The sequence below is a fragment of the Pleurodeles waltl genome, chromosome 11, assembly GCF_031143425.1.
Source record: "Pleurodeles waltl isolate 20211129_DDA chromosome 11, aPleWal1.hap1.20221129, whole genome shotgun sequence".
Classification (NCBI taxonomy): domain Eukaryota; kingdom Metazoa; phylum Chordata; class Amphibia; order Caudata; family Salamandridae; genus Pleurodeles; species Pleurodeles waltl.
Window position 1 is genome coordinate 521,114,629 of NC_090450.1, and position 21,827 is coordinate 521,136,455.

The following is a 21,827-nucleotide window of genomic DNA, read 5'->3' on the forward strand; positions in this document are numbered from 1 at the left end:
ATTAACGTAATGACATGGAACATTTGTGGCATGCACACTCCAGCTTGTCGCTACACCATATACTCCTATCTGAAGTGGCGCAGCGCTCATATATCTATGTTACAAGTCTCACCTAACAAGCTCAGAGGTAGACATGTTTAGAAGAAAATGGTGAGGCCAGGCCTATTCCACAAACTACTCATCGTATGCGCGGGATGTGTAACTGTGGATTAGACCGGGGATCCTGTTTGATCTGATAGAACAGGTCGCTGACGCAAATGGCCGGTATGTGTTTGTTCGAAGCCGGCTAAGTGGTCGTCACATCCTCCTTGGTAATATATATGCTCACAGTGTAGACTAAGCATAATTTTTAAAGGCACTCAATCGATTGCTGGTGCGTTGGAATGATGTACCCTGTCTGATTGGTGAGGACTTTAATTGTGTACTAGATACGCATATGGACAGGTCCTTTCCACCATTGGAACACATTACTGCTACCTCTAATGCCTGCTCTTTAGCGACCTGGCTGCATAATTGGCAATTGACGGATGTCTGGCGTTATTATAATGCTGCGACCAGGGTACACTCCTTCTACTTGGCCCCTCATGATTTACACATCAGTCTTGACAGGCTCCTCTGTATGAGCAACCTGGTCCCAGGGGTTGTATGGACTGATTATCTGGGATGCACCCACTCCGATCACAACTCTCAATACCTTCATCTCGATTGGGGTAGGACCACCCATCCAACTGGCCCCACGAGGAGGCTGCAACCTGCGATGTTGGAGGACCAGGCATTCAGTGAGTAGTCTGGCCAACAGATAGTTAGTTACTTTGAACTCAATACAGACACGGCCTTGTTTTCTTCAATAGAATGGGATGCGTTTAAGGCTACGCTGCATGGCCACTGCATTGGGCTTAGTTGTGGTATGCGCAGGCAACTGGATCAAGAGGTGTCCGCTGTGGAGCGACAGTTATTGCGCCATGAATCGGAAGTGGTCCGGAATCCCGATACCCTACCTGAACTGCAAGCCGTCTGTAAAGCCCATTCAGAACTCCTTGAACATTTGCGGTGCCTTAACTATGCTGGTCACTCGGCCAACACAAATGCGTTGGCGGATAGAGCCGGAGCACTGCTTGCTCGATTGATACGTCAAGAAACTCCCCACAGTATGGTTATGTCTATCTGGACACCGACAGGTGGCTCGTGGTACATGCAGGATTCAATCCATGCAGCATTTCACACACATTATGAGACCTTGTATAGCACGGTCTCCTATCCTCCCCTGAATGAGATTAACCTATTCCTCGTGGAGCTGCCCCTGCCCTGAAACTCTGCAGAGTAGTGTTCAGAACTAGTTGGCCCTCTCCTGCTATCTGAGGTACAGGACGCCATTCGCTCTCTCACCAATGGCAAAGCACCCTGTCCGGACGGGCTGCCAGACGAATTTTGTGACATACTCAGCTCAGCGAGCACCTAAATTGCTTGCCTCATACGTGGAGGCCCTGGCACAGGTACACTTACTTCCTACATTGCGAGAGGCCGCGCTGGTCTCCCTACTGAAGCCACATAAGGACCCCACCAGTCTGCACTCCTACAGGCCACTGGCACTCCTTAATACGGATTATAAAATATTAGACAAAATTGTTGCAATGTGACTGGCCCCACTGGTGCCCTTATTAGTGCATGAGGATCAGAACAGTTTTGTGACGGGCTGCACGACATCCCTCAACCTGCGTAGATTTTTCTGTATGATTCGCTACGCTCCCCCCTATTGGCCATGAGCAGGCTGCCTGGTGATAGACCTAGAAAAAGCGTTTGACTTGCTGGAGTGGCCTTACCTTTTGGGAGTTTTGCTCAAATATGGCTTTAGCCCACGTTTTAGACAGCTGGTGTAATTGCTATATACGCTCCCATCAGCTAGAACCAAAACGTGGCGACTCCTGTTGCCCTCCATTTGTGTTAAGAGAGGCAAACAACAGGGGTGTCCTTTATCCCCTCTACTCTTCGCTCTGGCAGTAGAGCCGTGGGTGACCGCTCTCCACAGGGCAGGGCGCACTTGGGGCATACCACTGGGTGATGGAAACCATGCGGTCTCTTTATATGCGGACGACCTTCTAGTGTACATTAGAGATATAGTGACGTTCCCCAGAGATATAATACCATTATTCAACGCACATGCGAGGATTTCTGGCTTGCGAGTAAACTGGGCCAAGTCTTGTGTTTTCCCATTGTCATCTACTGTGCCTGCCCCAGACCTCACATCGATAGCACCTGGACTAACGTGGCAATCCAGCACCTTCAGATATCTTGGCATACAGGTATATCACCTGGATACAGATCTGTTTGACGGAAATCTGACATGTGCTGCATTGGGCTTGCATCGGCAGATGACGTTCTGGAAAACGCTGCCGCTAAAAGTCCTGGGCAGGACAGCCTTTGTTAAAATGATAGTGCTGCAGAGACTCTTATATTATTTTGTGAATTTACCAGTATAAATCCCGGCTTCCTTTTTCCAATCTCTGGAGCGAGAGATCTATAATTCAATCTGGAATACCTCCCGCCATAGTGTAGCCCTATTTAGAATTTATCGCCCACTAAATCTGGGAGGCTTGTTGCTGCCGGATTTAGAACATTACTATCTGGCTGCGTAACTACAGTGGGTGGCACATTGGTTCTCGTCATGACAGCTAGTGGATACGGCCACTGATCTTCCAGCTTGGTCACGTTGTAAATTGCTTCATTTTTTCCACCCCTGTGCTAAAGCAGCCACACCAGCACCCATGTTACTGAACCTAGCATCTCACTGCTACTCTATGTGTTGTTAGCTAACCAGGGACATCACACCCTATGCGCCGGCTATGCCGCTATTAGGGACACCGTGTGGCACATGTGCCATGACATCTACAGAACTAGCTGCTTGGCATGAAGCAGGAGTATATACCCTAGGGGACCTCTACTCCGACAGCACCCTTCACACTTATGGCACACTGATGGAAACCAATGGTCTGCACTCAGGCACCTTCCTCCTGTATAACTCTCTTAGACATACCTTGCAGCGTGCAGGGGGTGACCTCGCAAGGGAACTCCAGGTACATTACCCACACATATTCGGAGAGGGGAGGCATTTAATACGTTGGTTAGCGGACTCTCTGCGCATGCATACATCCGCCCCACTTGTGGCCCTCCAAGGGCGCTGGAAGGGGGATAGGGATGACCTTTCATGGAAAAGGAATGGGCGACTATATTAGAAACCCCCATATACGTCCCATGCAACATGAGATTTCGCCTCACACAATATTACGTAGTTTCAAAGAGCATATCTTACACCCGAGAAAATGAACAGATACTTTAATCGTATAGAAGCTGCTTGCCCGTGCTGTCAACACCTGGGGGCGGACTTCCTGAACATGGTGTGGTCTTGCCCCACTCTGAGCCACTACTGCTCTTTGACTCTATCGAGCTTAGCATGCTGTGTAGACCGACCCTTGCTACAGACATGAGAGACATGTATTCTGTGATTGTCCCCTAGGGGCTTAAAACTGAGAGCAACAACCTGTTTCCTGGATCTAGGTTTTTTAGTGTCCAAACGCCTTATCACCCGTAAATGGCGGTCTCCCGAACCGCCGGCATACAGAGCATGGGTGTTATCGCTGACTGTCTGGGCGAGAACAGAATGCACAGCTCTCCAGCGCGAGGAGGTGTTGGAGCTACAGGAAGTATCCTCTTGCGTCACAATGGGAACTAATGTTAATGGACCTCAGCAATCCATTGATGCCAGTGCTGCTCAATTTCGATCCCCCTGCTGTAAGCGATGCATGATTGCGATGGCGTACATATAATCTAACACGTCGCACATCTGTATATATGGGCAGAACCGATAGACACCTCCTTCAGCTTGGAGGCAGCTGCATTCCATGAAAGCCACATATATAATCTGTATAATGGTTTTACTGATTTTGTATTGTAAGTACATAGAAATGTTTTGCCCATGCCTCTCCCTTCTCATATGTTTATGGTTGTGAATTTAAGTTACATGTAAACAAATGGACTGCACGTGCCTTTATACTGTACTATGTCGACTCTGAAGTATATATGCAATAAAGAAATATAAAAAAAACATTGAACCTTGAGGGCAGCTCCTTAAAATCATAGACAGTTTAGAATGGTGTACAACACTGCAAGATCTTTCTTACACAGAGAATGGCATGCTATCGCTGGATCCTCCCACAGGTTACTCATTACATCCCAGATAAACTGCATCCACATCAGTTTTCTAGCCCCTGGTAAACCTATAATCTCTTGCAATCCCCTCTTGTAAGATATTAGTTCGAGAGTAACCCACAGACTTCTCCAGAAGAGGAGAGATCTAAGACCCAATTCTTCAAAGATAGGTCTAATTCCCATATCAAACCTCAGTGGGGCTAAAGGTGTTCCGATTGCAAGAGTTAATAAGAGTTAATAATTGCCTCAGGAAAATGTTCTCAACATTCTGAATGCCAGTCTTTGATTTATACCCCCATAGCTCCACCCCCAAGGCTTGTGACTTATATATTTCAGTCACAGGACTAATTGGTTTAAAAAAGGAGCCATTGCAGGTCCTTACCAGACCACCAGTGAACTGGGCCAATCTAAGTTTTTGCTTATATATTTCGAAGGACCAGTCCCTATGGTCTCTTAGCAATACTCCTAGATCTTCAAATACTCGCACCATCTCCAACAATATCCCATTCATTTTAGGACCTGGGCGAGTAGTTAGTGCTGGATTGAAAACCATATACTTGGTTTTGTTTGTGTTGGTTGTGCCCACTGGCCCTACAAAATCCTTTAAATAATCTAGTGTCCTTTGCAGACCCATCGATGTCTTAGACAGGAAGAGGGTATCATCCGCAAACATCAATGCAGGTATCTTGATCGAAGCTAATATTGGGGCATCCTTGGTAATATTGCTAAGCAATACAATAAGGCCATTGATATACAATAAAAATAATGTGGGGGCCAGAACACAGTCCTGTCTGACATTCTTTCTTACAAAGAATGGATCCGAAATTTCTCCTAGTTTCCCATAGCGAACTTGGACAAAGTTCCCATCGTGGAGTCTCTTAATGATATTGAAAGAGAACGGGGAGCTCCCATAGCAGACAAAACCTGCTACAAATTGCTTCTGGGGACAAGATCGAATGCAGCCCGCAAATGAACAAATATCAAGTAAAGGCTGGCACCCTCCAAGATCACTGTTTTCCAATATAAAATTTAAAGGCAGAATACTTGTTCTATAGTGGCGGATGACTGCCTAAAGCCAGCCTGAAGGGAACCCAGAACACTATTATCTTCCATCCAGCGCTGAAATTTATGGATTGTGTCAATCAGACTAATCAGCCTATAATTAACTAGAAGTAAAGGGGAGACTTTTTTATATATTGGAATTATTTCAGCGTCAGCCCAGGATACAGGGAAGGGCATCCCCCATGATAGCATTAAAGAAGACTGCAAGATAGGGAGCCCAAATTTCTGCTGCAGAAGTATAGAAATGGTGATCACGGGGTACAGTATTTTGGGAACCGGATACCTCACACAAACAAGGACCCACTACATCACTATTCCCTGGATGAAAATCATATAGGGAACTAAAGTACCTAGACCATTTTTCAGCCGAGATGTTATTCTCTATTACACCCGTGACCCCCAGGGACCCAGAGGCAACAATCCGCCAAAATAGCCTAACATCCTTGTTCTTTATTGCAATGTGCTCCCACTTTCTGGTTTCCCACTCTCTTTCATCAGAGGTTAAACATCTTTTATAATCACACTGCTTATTATTCCAAGTGGCAGTGGTCTTCCCTATATCCCCCTGAGATGCCTTACTTTGGAATAGATTTTTAAGTTCCCCACCAATCCTTGGTGGATAGCCATAATTCCGGACAACCAGTGAGATATCTCTGCTGCATCAAAGACTCTTGCCCAGATTTTCTAAAGCCAAGCCTATAACTTCATAGAGCTGCGATTAGATTCAGAGGACTGAATAAACTCCCACTTGACTCAATGCCTATTCGGTGTCAAAGTTAACCTGGGGCCTAATCTGGTTAGACCATCCACTTGAGTCCCAAAGCACATGGTTCCCAGTTCACGAGATAGAGCCTTATGATCACTGTCATGCCTCGGTATGACTTTCATATCTATGACATCTGGCCACAATCTAATGTCAACACAAATATAATCAATTGTGGAAGTCCGACCTACACAATTGAACGTATGGGACCCGTGCTTATCAGATCTGGTACGCCCATTACATGCCTAAAAAAATGTTTTAGTACAAGGGCATTAATCTGGAGAGCTACCGGTGTCCATGTCTTTAGCAGGCGGTCAACAGCACTGCAACACCCCATAATCTATCTTCTGCAAGTGCAAAATCATCATTAGAAGCACTTAGGGGCTCATAACAACAATTAAAGTCCCTGCCAATCAGTTTATAATCCCCCTCCTGGAGAAAAGGTAAAAGAAATAGATAAAAGGTCTATCACAGTGGACTCTTGGCCAGTACTAACTGGTCTAGAGTACACATTGATTACATACAACTCAATGGAAGATGGAAATGAAAGTAGGAGACATAGGGCCTGATTCTAACTTTGGAGGACGGTGTTAAACCGTCCCAAAAGTGGCGGATATACCACCTACCGTATTACGAGTTCCATAGGATATAATGGACTCGTAATACGGTAGGTGGTATATCCGCCACTTTTGGGACGGTTTAACACCGTCCTCCAAAGTTAGAATCAGGCCCATAGAATGTCCTCACTTGCCATCTCCACCTGCTTAGCCAAACACCCCAGATGTGGGCTACCCAGGTTGATAAACCTTCAGATGGTCTTCCCTTTCCACCACTCCTAGCAGCCTTAAAGTAAGTAGTATTCCCTTGAGATTCAATTTCTACAGTTGGCCACAACTCTTGAAACAGACAAATATCATACTGGCCTATGAATGTTGTCAGTTCCACGATGTCTAGCTTCCCCGGAAGACCAGCTACATTCCATGAAAGCCCTTTGACAGTGTTCAAGGTCTTAACCAAGACTTCGTTTATCCTAGGGTCACTCAACGCCAGCGTAGTAATGGTGCCACTCATGTTCCTGGCACTCTCCCAGAAGGCTCCAACCTGGATAGGGATTCTTTGCTGTTCCTCAATAATGTTAATATCAGCAATGGAACCAATGGTCTTTTCCTTTAAACATCAATACACACGGAGAGAGTATAAGGGAGAAGGAGTGACGTTTTAGAAGGAACCCAACCGTACTTAGCTCCCTATTTCTATAACCAAAAGCACACAAAGAGGTACGGGGTTCTTTAGAGAAGACCTTAGGGGCACAATTGTTGCCCTTGGTTGTACGTGTTCCTGTTTGGATAGGTAAGGTCAGTGAGAGGTCAGTAAGTAGCTGCGAGACGTGGGGGGGAGAAAGGAGGGAGTTTCCTTTACGGATTAGGTGGTCTTACACACTATATAGTGTCATGCTTCATCATTTGACCACCTAGCCCCACCCAGGTAGGACAGTGCCACCTGGGCGGACTCAACCTCTCTGGTAAAGGAACAGGAGGGAGTGCGTAAATAAGCTTTTGTTCTGGAAAGATCGGGATCCAGCTAACCTAGTGAAAACTTAAAAACACATAAGCAGACACCTGTAAGAAGTGACAATTTTAATGATGGTGTCTGATTGGTGTGGTTAAAACAAGGGTTGGGACACCTCTGTGTGAACAAGGACTCACAGGGTCACCTAACTATCAAACAGTAGCCAACATGTTTCTGCCCTCAGGAGTGGGCCAAGGAAGGTCTCGGGGCATTCATCAGGGCCTAGGATCCCTAAACCTGACGTTGGAGGAGGAAAACTCTACTTAAATGTTAAGAGGTGTAATGTAAAAGGTCTACTTTACCCAAGGGATTACCTTGAGGTGGCCTGTAGAGGACAAACAGATAATTAGAACAATCGTGACACACAGCACTGCAAAATCAAACCAACCACACACGTGACAGAGGGCTGCACTCATGCACAAAATACATATGCTCATAGTAGGCAATATTCATGTACAAAGTGAAAAAGTAGGTAACTAAATCTAAAGAGGCAGGTAGGCAGTCCTACCACTGCAGGGAATTACATAGTCTTACCCTTTCCCTAGAGGCTACTGGCCTCTGGTATCCAGGAGGGAGAGTGTCCCCTTATAGTCAAACACTAAGGAGAACGCGGGAGGAAACAGACAGGAAGTAAAGGTGAGGAAGGTCATAGATAGGGGGGGGTTTAAAACCCAAGGGTAAGGTAGATAAAAGTGGAAACAAAACAATAAGAGAGGTTCCCACTAGGGACCCACCATCAATAATAAATAGATAAAGGGATACTGCATTGTGAGGATGGCAGTCACAAGAGAAGGATACAATTAGTTATAAACACAGATAATAAATATAAAGGAAACGGGGAGGTGGAGAAGAGGAATCTTATCTGTGCTGCCTGTGGTCCATTCAGTCACTCACTACATCAAAGGGGACGCTCGCCGTTCGCCTATGCCGTCCTCTCCTTGGACCGCTTGATAGAAGTGGTCGGGGGAGACGGTCTTTTTATGGCAGCTCGGTATGTGAGGCACACGTAATTAGCGCGGTAATTGAACATTGCCGTGTCTCAGGTGGAAAGGATCACCGCCGCAGGCCCGCGGTGTGTTTCAGGCCTCGGTTTGGTTTACGGGGACGTGTGTGCCCCAGCTGCATAGGTGCATAAAGGGAAAATCCCCCCACCAGGTAGACCAATAGTGTCCGGTATAGGTCCAATATTAGAACCTCTCTCCCAATTCGTGGACTTCTTCCTTCAGCCACTGGTTAAAAGAATTCCAACTTACCTAAAGGATACTACAGACGTATTGGTATTGCTAGATTCTGTGTCCTTTGACAAGACCAGAGAACTCTTGATCACCCTGGATGTGGAATCCCTTTATACCAATATCCCCCAGGAGGCCACACTGCAGGTTATCAGCAACCTCCTGGAAGCCAATAGAGGAGAGTCATGCACGCCCCCTGACTTCATACTGGACTTGGCACATCTGGCACTCACGAGGAATTATTTCAAGTTTTAAGATAGTTTCTTCTTACAAATACAGGGAACATCCATGGGTAGCACTTTTGCACCTAGTCTGGCATGTCTCTACGTCGACCACTTTGAAAGACAGGTGGTTGTCCATGATGACAACCCCTTCTTCCAGCAGATCAAGCTCTGGAAACGATATATAGACGATATCCTACTGGTCTGGACAGGAACCAGAGAGGAGGCACTCACCTTTTCGAATTGGCTAAATGCAGCCAATCCGTTCCTGAATTTTACCATGACTATTGGTGACAACCGGCTACCGTTCCTTGACCTACTCATCTATGAAAACGATGGAGCCCTGGCCACGGAGGTATATTATAAACCAACGGACCGGAACAACCTACTCCAGTTTCAGAGCTTCCACCCACGGTCCTTGAAGGAGAACCTCCCTTTGGGGCAATTTTTACGTCTGCGACGGAACTGCTCAACCCTAACAGATTACCGCAAGCATGCTGATAAACTGGCTATTAAGCTACAAACCAAGGACTACCCTACACATCTGGTCAAAAGAGCCTACAAAAGAGCGCCCAACAACAACAGGGACCAGTTACTGCAACCACACGCAAAAAAACCAGACATGAAACAAATAGTGTGCGTGACTACTTCTAACCTGCTTTCCAACAAGATTCAGAGAATCATTAAAGAGGAATGGAAAATCCTCACATCTGGGGGTTTACCTTTCAAGCAACCATTACATGCCTACAAGAGAGCCGCAATCATACGGGACATGGTTGTCCACACAAGACCCAAAGAAAAAAACAATTCCCTCACCAGACAGACCACACTATGGGGTCTGCCCCCATCAACAGGCCACTATCCATGTGGCAATTGTAGTGCCTGTTGTTTTACTCAAAAATCTACAACTATAGACTTTACCTGAAGACCCCATGGGTACAAAAATCCCTAACAAACTACAATAGTAAGAACGTGATTTCCAGAACAAAAGCTTATTTACGTACTCCCTCCTGTTCCTTTAACAGCGAGGTTGAGTCTGCCCAGGTGGCACTGTCCTACCTGGGTGGGGCTAGGTGGTCAAATGATGAAGCATGACACTATATAGTGTGTGAGACCACCTAGTCAGTAAAGGAAACTCCCCCCTTTTTTCTCCCCCACACCTCGCAGCTACTTACTGACCTCTCACTGACCTTACCTATCCAAATAGGAACACGTACAACCAAGGGCAACAATTGTGCCCCTAAGGTCTTCTCTATAGAACCCCGTACTTCTTTGTGTGCTTTTGGTTATAGAAATAGGGAGCTAAGTACGGTTGGGTTCCTTCTAAAACGTCCCTCCTTCTCCCTTATACTCTCTCCATGTGTAATGATAGTTGAGCAGCTGGTTAGCTGCGAGAGTTCTTTCTAGTGAGCAAATCTGGCTCTTATCTTCAGGTTTATACGCCAACACTAAGGATCGGGTCTTTTGTTTGTTTTTTTCCCCCCCTCCTCCTTCCCCACACCTTCTTCCTCTCCTTCCTCATTATGGCGGAAGGGCTCTCTTTCAATTATGAGGATTTGACAGCCATTCTATCAGCCCCCTCACTCCTTGGTGATACAGCCCTCTCCAAAAGTCTGTCCCAGCTGGGAGTCTAGGACACTCTAGTGGAACTGAAGCGATCACATGTAAAAACCATCCTCCACGGAGCCGTCCTAACGGAGTACCTCCGTAGCAACACGGCACCTAATGGGCTGTTGGTCACCAATGAACCACGCATCTTCTTAGAAGATCTAGAATTTAGGAAAGACTGGGCCCTAATAGCATGGAAGTGTACGCAAGATTGGCTCATCCTCATCATAAAAACAGCGACAAGGTTATCCGAGGCACTTCTGATTCAGATAAAAACTAGTGAGAACAACCTGAAATCGGGGCTGAGTATTCTCTCCTTCAAAAAGAAACTAGAGGAGGTAAACAAAAATATGAACGAGCACAAAGAATACCTCACCCAGCAAAAGATCTCTAAATTACAGAAAGATCTCAACCGGTTCTCTCCTGAGAATATATATCCTTACACCAAATCCGACTATGTAGCAAAAACTAACAACATGTCTGATACTTCATCTGGCGGTAACACCAGCTCAGACAATGACAGCGTATGATCAGACAACACACGGCAGCGCCGCGGACGACGCGGACAATGCCGGGGAAGGTGGAATTATCCACCAATGTTACCTCCATGCCCCCCATATAGTAACCAATAATGGGGTTGGCCTCCTCAATATGGACCCCCAAATCAATACCAGGCGCCTTTCTTCCAGCACCCTGCACAATGGTCATTTCCTGAGCCACCACAGCCTTTTTTAGACAGAGGCCAGAACCTGCTTTCCAACAAGATTCAGAGAATCGTTAAAGAGGAATGGAAAATCCTCACATCTGGGGGTTTACCTTTCCAGCAACCTATACATGCCTACAAGAGAGCCACGAACATACAGGACATGGTTGTCCACACAAGACCCAAAGAAAAAAACAATTCCCTCACCAGACAGACCACACTATGGGGTCTGCCCCCACCAACAGGCCACTATCCATGTGGCAATTGTAGTGCCTGTCGTTTTACAAAAAAATCTACAACTATAGACTTAGACCTGAAGACCCCATGGGTACAAAAATCCCTAACCAACTGCAATAGTAAGAACGTGATTTACCTGATCAAATGCCCCTGTGACCTCAAATATGTGGGAATGACCACCAGGAAAGTCAGCACAAGGATCTGTGAACATAGGAACACGATCCGGTGCAAGCGAGAAGCAACAAAACTGACCAACCACTTCCTTCTGAAAAAACATTCCTCAGATGACTTTAACTGGACGGTCATAGAGCAATTACCTCCTTCCACTTCTAATATGACACAGAGACTGTTCCAGACCGAACAGCGTTGGGTCTGGAGATTACACTCAGACATTGACGGTCTGAACGACGAGATCCCTTGGTTCGCTCTTAATAAATGAGTCTTCAAGCTTTCTCTTCTTTTTTTTTTTTTTCCTTCATTGCCCCCTTCCCTTTTTTCCTTCCCCCTTCTGCTCCCCCCACTCACCCCTCCCCTTCCTCTACTTCCTTCCCCCTCCCCTTCCCGTCCCCCTCCTTCTAACTCGCCCCACCCCGTGTACTTTGTTTTGTGTCACTGATATTTCTGTTTTTCTTCTCTTGGCTGCTTCTTATGTCTTCTTTTTCTTATTTCTTGTTTTATTATTATCTTGCTTTCCTTCTGTCCTCCACTTGTTCTCTTTCTCTCTTCTTCCCTCTGCTGGTCTCCATCTCTCCATTTTCTTTAGTCTCTAATTCCCCTGCCCATCTCTCCCTTGGTTGCCCCCCCCTTTTTCCTCCCCCCCCTTTCCCTTCCCCCCCTTTTTTGCTTCCCTTTTCCCTTCCCCCCCTTTGTTTGCTTCCCTTCCCCTTTCCCCCTTCTTTTTTCCCCCCCACCTGCCCTCCTCCACATCTCCCAACCCCCTTTCCCCCCTCTCTCTCTGCGTTGTTTTCTTTTCTTTTACCGCATTGCGAGACGAGACCGCTGGGAACTACGTTTCCCAGCGGCCCCAGCGGCACGCGAGGCTTCCGGCCTCCACACTATGGCCGGAGGCTTCCTGCACCGGCTTTCACAGGCATGCGCCTGCTCTCAGCTGTCGGATTTCCCCCAGCTGGGGCACACACGTCCCCGTAAACCAAACCGAGGCCTGAAACACACCACGGACCTGCGGCGGTGATCCTTTCCACCTGAGACACGGCGATGTTCAATTATCGCGCTAATTGCGCGCGCCTCACATACCGAGCTGCCATAAAAAGACCGTCTCCCCCCGACCACTTCTACCAAGCGGTCCAAGGAGAGGACGGCATAGGCACACGGCGAGCGCCCCCTTTGATGTAGTGAGTGACTGAATGGACCACAGGCAGCACAGATAAGATTCCTCTTCTCCACCTCCCCGTTTCCTTTATATTTATTATCTGTTTTTATAACTAATTGTATCCTTCTCTTGTGACTGCCATCCTCACAATGCAGTATCCCTTTATCTATTTATTATTGATGGTGGGTCCTAGTGGGAACCTCTCTTATTGTTTCGTTTCCTCTTTTTTATCTACCCTACCCTTGGGTTTTAAAACCCCCCCCCCACTATATATGACATTCCTCACCTTTCCTCCTGTCTGTTTCCTCCCGCGTTCTCCTTAGTGTTTGACTATAAGGGGACACTCTCCCTCCTGGATACCAGAGGCCAGTAGCCTCTAGGGAAAGGGTAAGACTAAGTAATTCCCTGCAGTGGTAGGACTGCCTACCTGCCTCTTTAGATTTAGTTACCTACTTTTTCACTTTGTGCATGAATATTACCTACTATAAGCATATGTATTTTGTGCATGAGTGCATCCCTCTGTCACGTGTGTGGTTGGTTTGATTTTGTAGTGCTGTGTGTCACGATTGTTCTAATTATCTGTTTGTCCTCTACAGGCCGCCTCAAGGTAATCCCTTGGGTAAGGTAGACCTTTTACATTATACCTCTTAACATTTAAGTAGAGTTTTCCCCTCCAACGTGAGGTTTAGGGATCCTAGGCCCTGATGAATGCCCCTAGACCTTCCTTGGCTCACTCCTGAGGGCAGAAATATGTTGGCTACTGTTTGATAGTTAGGTGACCCTGTGAGTCCTTGTTCTCACAGAGGTGTCCCAACCCTTGTTTTAACCACACCAATCAGACACCATCATTAAAATTGTCACTTCTTACAGGTGTCTGCTTATGTGTTTTTAAGTTTTCAATCGATTAGCTGGATCCCGATCTTTCCAGAACAAAAGCTTATTTACGCACTCCCTCCTGTTCCTTTAACAGCAAGGTTGAGTCTGCCCAGGTGGCACTGTCCTACCTGGGTGGGGCTAGGTGGTCAAATGATGAAGCATGACACTATATAGTGTGTGAGACCACCTAGTCCGTAAAGGAAACTCCCCCCTTTCCCCCCCCCCACACCTCGCAGCTACTTACTGACCTCTCACTGGCCTTACCTATCCAAATAGGAACACGTACAACCAAGGGCAACAATTGTGCCCCTAAGGTCTTCTCTATAGAACCCTGTCCTTCTTTGTGTGCTTTTCCTTTAAACACCATTTGGTTGGGCCACTTCATTAAAAGTAAGGCTAGTAATCACTTGGCTGGACAAAAACTAAGGGAAAGCATTAAGGGCCAGATGTACGAATGTCCTGAGTTGCGACTCGCTAATTCCGAGTCAGAGCGACTCGCAATTCAGGATGCAGGATGGTGTCCCTGACACCATCTGTGACTCGCAAGGGGGTCACAAAGGCCCACCTCATTAATATTAATGAGGTGGGTAGCAATTTGTGACCCCCTTGTGACTCGCAAGGGGAGACAGCAGACCACCTTGTCTGTGACTGCTTTTAAATAAAGCAGTTCTTTTTTTGTAATGCAGCCCGTTTTCCTTAAAGGAAAACGAGATGCATTACAAAATGAAAAAATTAAAAGTTTCAGTTTGATTTTTTCAGAGCAGGCAGTGGTCCATAGGACCACTGCCTGCTCTGAAAAAATGTTTTCCAGGCCATTCACAAAGGGGAAGGGGTCCTATGGGGACCCCTTCCCTTTTGCGAATGGGTTACCACCAGTGTGACACTGGTGGTAACTGCGATTGCTTTGCGACCGCGTTCGCGGTCACAAACCAATGCAGCATCACGCTGCGACTCGCAGTTAGGAAGAGGAACACCCCTTCCTAATTGCGACTCGCAGTCCCGTTTTACGAGTCGGTAACCAGGTTACCAACTTGCAAAACGGGAATTGGGCATCGCAATGTGGGTTTTGCACGTTGCAAACAGCTAAATTCGCTGTTTGCGACGTGAAAAACCTTTCCTACATCTGCCCGTAACTCCCTCTATTAGTACGCTGTTCTGAACCGGCACCCACAGCCAAGTGGAACCTTTGAATACCCTCACATTGTCAGCCGCGATCACCCCTCTTGGTAATATTATTATAATAAAAAATGGTGGAAGCACCTGTCCCATGGCCAGGCAAAGCACAATCAGTCTCTAATATCTCCACACTGTTAGGGCCAGAAGACTTATATTGGCCTACTAATGGCAGTCAGTCAACCCCATCCAAACTATCAAATTGATTCTGTATTGGGACTGAATACAAAACATCCAGTAACCTCCATGAGGGGCGGGCCACAGAGGGAGTTGTCCCTCTATGCTCACCTAGTGCAGAATAAAAAATAAATTCTGGGCAGCCAGAGAGATGTAAGAATAACCTAAGGGAATGGTCTCTATAGTAGACCCAGCAAAGGGCTTACCAAATAAAACACGTAGGCCAGGAACGCGGGTCTAAAATGAATGTTACAGTCAACATCATGGTCCACCCTGCCACGCCAATCCAAGCCACTTTTCTCACATGAAGCAAATCACTTGCATGTGTAAGAGGAAAGCCCCTAAACCGTGCTAACCACCCCAAGATTTTATTATACAGGGCATTGTATGATTCAGTGCCATCACCTCTTAAGGGTGAGACACCTACAAGAACTATTACATAGGGGCATGAGACTGGTGGAAGATTAATAACGGGCAACCTCAAACTCCTCCTGTGATTATAAAGATTCTGATTAGGAGGGGGCAACCATTAACAACAACATTATCAGTCTTATTGGAGCCAGTACCACCAGAGTTAACTAGGGAGGTGGAAATTATGTGATCTGAGCCGTCCCTGCCTTGACCACAAATGGATGGCTCCAATGGTATTCCCCTTCCTGGATGAGATAGATTGGGAAGTGACCCTTGGATAGGATTGGACACCTTTTCACCCACCCTGAAAAACTGCAGCACTATTGCCAGTACATGCTATAGGTTTGCAAACCAGCGACTGAGCCTGGGCCCCCTACAATTGCTCAGCTGGTTCTCTATAGTCACTAGACGAGCACAAATTGGAGATAAGTGTTCTACCAAGAGGTCCTTAACCTGACATATAAGATCACCCAAAAGAGACCTATATAAATCAGGTGCGTTCCCCCTCTCTAAACATAGACTGGTGTGGCTCAGACATTTGGATATATTTTATCCAAATGGTCAGAGTCATTTTTTTTAAAGGCTCGCTCAGCTGCCGGTGCCGGTAACAAAGGAGACCACCCTTGAAAAATATTTTGGGGGTCATTCCGACCCTGGCGGTCATAGACCGCCAGGGCCGGGGACCGCGGATGCACCGCCAACAGGCTGGCGGTGCATCCAGGCCAATTCTGACCGCGGCGGTAAAGCCGCGGTCAGAAAAGGGAAACCGGCGGTTTCCCGCCGGTTTTCCCCTGGCCTGAGGAATCCTCCATGGCGGCGCTGCAGGCAGCGCCGCCATGGGGATTCCGACCCCCTTCCCGCCAGCCTGGTTCTGGCGGTTTTGACCGCCAGAACCTTGCTGGCGGGAACGGGTGTCGTGGGGCCCCTGGGGGCCGTTGCAGTGCCCATGCCAATGGCATGGGCACTGCAGGGGCCCCCTAACAGGGCCCCACAAAGATTTTCAGTGTCTGCATAGCAGACACTGAAAATCGTGACGGGTGCAACTGCACCCGTCGCACCCTTTCCACTCCGCCGGCTCCATTCGGAGCCGGCATCCTCGTGGAAGGGGGTTTCCCGCTGGGCGGGCGGGCGGCCTTCTGGCGGTCGCCCGCCGGCCCAGCGGGAAACTCAGAATTACCGCGGCGGTCTTTTGACCGCGCTGCGGTATTCTGTCGGGGGAACTTTGGCGGGCGGCGGAGTCAGAATGACCCCCTTTGTGTCCAAAAAGTAATTTACTGCACTCCAAGTTTCCTTTAGGCAGATTCATTGGTAAGAATAGCTACCACCATGGTTGCTATTCTTATCAATAAACTGCCTAAAGGAACTTTGGAGTAGGGGTAAACTAACATTTTTTGGCCCATTTTAAGAGGGGGCTGACACCCCCAAGTGTAATCCCTGGTGTCTTGTGGGGTTTCCTGGCTGTGGATCGCAGCTGCGATCCATGGCCAGGAAACCATTTCAGGAAGGCCTCGTTTGAAAGGGGAGAATCTCCCCTTTCAAACAAGACCTTACCAAATGGTGGAGAGGCCCTTTTGGGCCCGTTTTTTTCTGTTCCTTCCTGCTCCAAAGGGAAAAACGAAGTGTGACTCTTCTGTGTCTCCAGAGAGGGTTTTAAATAAAAAAATCCTCCTGTGCGACACACCGGAGGATTTTTCAAAGCCCTCCTTGGCATCGGCCACTGGTCGTGACCCGCACCAGGGAAGGTGTGCAGCGGTCGGCCAGAGGCCGACACACGCACCAATGGGGTTAAGTAAGGTGTACACTACATCGCACAATCTCTAACATTTAATCCAGCAGAAAAACACTATAAACAAATACATTTTTCGACATGTTTCTCAGCATGGAATTCATGGCATCAACAGAACAACCCATGTTTAGGGACCCTTGGAGTAGTAAATCACATTCTCACATCAGAATACCAATTACTCTGGTTAATAATACTCCAATACTCCGTTATATCATGTATACCCTGTAGGAGTAAAGATAAGAATATCCTATTTACAATTATGGAGTTGCCCTGTAGGAGTAGTAGAGCCTGCTCCTTCCACCCTTGGCTCTAACAACATGACAGTGAAGCACTTTGCGCACTTTGTGCACAGCATACACTTTGCCCAGGGGTTTCTGGGTTGCTGGACCAATGAGCGCTCATTATCTGGTCTTGACTGTATTCCTTAGTGTGGCTTTTTCCTACCTACAGTCTGCAAACATGACGTACTACACGAGGGAAGGCGCAGGTATTGATGAAAGGGGACTACAGGTGAGACCTTAAAATGCACAATACTGGGTGAGTTTAAAGCAATTAAAAGCTTTGCTGACAGCGTTTCAGGAACACACCTGGCAAACTGATTCCTTACATTACTGGCAAGATTTGGAAATTGACCATGTGCGGGATTAAGAATTTCCAGCAGTCTTGGCAATAAAAAATATTTTTTCTAGGAAGGACACTCACACTGGATAAGACCTTAAACATTATGGCGGTCATTCTGACCCTGGCGGTCAAAGACCGCCAGGGCGGAGGACCGCGGGAGCACCGCCGACAGGCCGGCGGTGCTCCAATGGGGATTCCGACCGCGGCGGTAAAGCCGCGGTCGGACCGGCAACACTGGCGGTCTCCCGCCAGTGTACCGCCGCCCCATTGAATCCTCCAAGGCGGCGCAGCTTGCTGCGCCGCCGAGGGGATTCCGACCCCCCCCTACCGCCATCCAGATCCCGGCGGTCCGACCGCCGGGAACCGGATGGCGGTAGGGGGGGTCGCGGGGCCCCTGGGGGCCCCTGCAGTGCCCATGCCACTGGCATGGGCATTGCAGGGGCCCCCGTAAGAGGGCCCCTAAATGTATTTCACTGTCTGCTGCGCAGACAGTGAAATACGCGACGGGTGCAACTGCACCCGTCGCACAGCTTCCACTCCGCCGGCTCGATTCCGAGCCGGCTTCATCGTGGAAGCCTCTTTCCCGCTGGGCTGGCGGGCGGCCTGAAGGCGACCGCCCGCCAGCCCAGCGGGAAAGTCAGAATTACCGCCGCGGTCTTTCGACCGCGGAACGGTAACCTGACGGCGGGACTTTGGCGGGCGGCCTCCGCCGCCCGCCAAGGTCAGAATGAGGGCCTATTTCTTTTTAAATTGATGGAAGATGTTACTGACCTCAACCCGCCATTGCTCAAACTGGGCTGAGGGAGACTGAAACTCTACCCTCTGGCTGAGTTAGGGGTGGGCTTAATGTCCTTTATGGCTCTTTTTCCAATGGGCATTGAGCAATAAAGCAAGCCATTATACAAGGCTATCGATTTTGAGTTGGTATTCTTTATACAACTGTTAAATCCTTTCTTCTAGTTTTAAATATCTCCCCTATTGTGCTTCAAATATCTGCACAAATCCTCACAATATAATTAAATAGCACATGGAATCACGAACTTTCACAAAACAGATCATTGTATAGTGTGTTTGTGTCACTGAGTTGGGTAACAAAAAACATCTGCTATTTCACCGGCAAGAGACTCAGGACTTACTGTAGAAGTTCGCTGTACAAATACACACTATCTTATGTTTTACCTCACAAAGCAGTGTTTCCAAAATTTCTTTCTGTGATAAGGCATATTGCAGCCGATCCCATGGTGACGCTTTACCCAGAATCTCATTTCTCTCATCTTATTTCCTTTTCATCCTTAAGGCGTAAAGACGTGGATGTGGAAACAGAATGCAGAAGGAGAACGTGCATACCAAATGAAAGGCTCATGCTCTGCTTTGTGCCAAAAAGAATAGCCCTAAAGCTTACAACAGATTTAACTATTAAAGATTTACAAAAGACGCATTATGCTGCCAAACAAAAGTCTTCACAGTACAGTGGTAACTAAACTTTTGGTTACTTCGAATCCCAGCAACAGTGACTATTAAAATCTAAGAAACGTACCATGAGTTGATCAGTGTTTTCCAAACCCTTATGCACCTCTGATTTCAAAGGAGTTGATATTCCAAGTTGTGTGTTTTTATTGCACTCAGTAATTACCAAGCGCATTAGGTACCTCGCCCCTCATTACATTTTAACAGATGCTATGTACCAGATTTTAACAAGGGAAAGCACAACGGTATTTACCATTACAGGACGATTTTGGCCCAGTAAGTACCAAAATACATATTATTCCCTAAAACTCGGAATGGGTGCTATTAATTGCACTTGTTACATTCTGAGTGATAATAGCACCAATAGCTCCAACAAACTCATAATCAAGGCCTTAGCATCATTATGCAAGCATATATTTTGATTAGCCAATTTCCGATCGATTTTATTACCACTCAACACCACTTGCATTTCACTGAAGTTGCATAAAGGAACCCACACACTTAGTATAACCTTATTCAAAGTTCTTGGATAAGAATGGAATCTTAATTTTCCACCACTCTTTCATGAGACCACCACTTCCAATCCCTTATTAATGCCCTTTGAGACCATCTTGTGTAAAACGTTAAGACACATCCCTTTTCACAGCATTAGATCAGTCACAATCAGATGGGTACTTCATTTTTCTTTAACTTAATTTTATATACATAGCTTTTCAAAGCACTCACTCTCGCTATATTTTATATATATTTTTTTTTTTGCACAGATCCACAGAGCTGAACACTAAAATTCTGCTTACAAATCAACCTCAAAATTATATGAAATTAATGACATTAAAAAATTATTTAAATGAAACAAATCTAGAACATACATTTACCGTATCTGAATTATAAATCAATTCAATAACCACAATCATTGTGTTAGAGCGAAAATTGTAGTGATGCTTTAGTGACACAGAAGTCAGCGTTAGGTGGTGACCATATGTATGCATTTAAAAGCCTAACAGAGATGCACTAATATGTATTTTAAAATGTACACATTTTGATTTATGATGGAAATTGTGTACACCATGGCAGACGCCTTGCCCAACCGTGTTTAATAAAATGCTAACCTGATTGATAACAATGTTTGAGAATTATTTATAATTAGAATTAATTATTATGAGTAAAAGACAATTATGATTTATATTGTTTTACATGAGTTATTTGTTTAAAGTTATATGTGTGCAGAAAAATAAATGCACAACTCAGTCATATCTAATGTAATGTGTCAACAAAGATTGCAATTAATATTTAAATGCTTTGCATATTTTATGATATATTATTAATGAGATATTCATATGTTTGCATATTATGTGTGTTTTATTAATGACTATATCAATCCATTGAATTTCTTGTGTTAGCATGACTATGCATGAATTTCCATATTTGCAGTAGCTGTGAAATGCTGAATTATTTTCTTTCCCTTTAACCTGAATTTTTCCATTGGGTTGTTTAACATCTTTAGCAAAGAGTTCTTTTGTATTATGAGTAGGTTTCTTCATTGACCTTGGAGCTAGAACATTGAGAGGTGGAGATTTGGACATTTAGGCAGACCCCATTGTTGAGTCGTTTGGTCTCATGTGAACCGCTGGAACTGTTGTGAGCCTGGGAGGATTTTGGAATGTCATACAGAAGGAGAGATGACTTCACACTAATCCTAAGACAATTTGCAGATGTTGCAAACCTAATGGGCATTTTATTTTTCATTGGATGTTATTCTTCTTACATGATGTCAGCCCACTCAGCCGACCAATCAAAATGCTTTGGACATTCCTAGTTAGGTGGAGACATTTGCAACTCTAAGTTAGTTCCCACTTAATCCTCATACTATTAAGTCTCCTCTTGATTTTCACCCTAAGTCCCTTCTTGAATCTTGTACTGTTTAGTCCCTTCTTTTCAAACTGTTAACTCGTCCCCTGGATGTTCCTGATGTGCAGCTTGTCTTCTGCACTTTTTCCCCTGATGATGCTTCTGATTAAATTTGCTGATTATGAATTGCTCTGCTGATGAACCAGAATCGTATGCTGATCCAGGAAAGGTATAATTAATTGCAATGTTATTTGCACCCATTACCTCATTTTAATTTGTTTAGCATGCTGAAACTTGTTTGATTTTAGTTAGTCTTATTTAACTTGAGATAGATGAATTTCCATTTATTTTTGTCTTCTCTTTCTTTTTGCTTTTGCCCGCATGTGTTAGCCCTGTCCCACACACGCTTCTTCTAATTTGAAATAGAAGGAAGGGATAACCTTGCCCATAAAAATTGATGTATTGATCTGTGGATCTGAATTCAACTAATGTCACCATCTAATGATTTGAAATCTGTTTTCTGTTGCACAAATTATATCA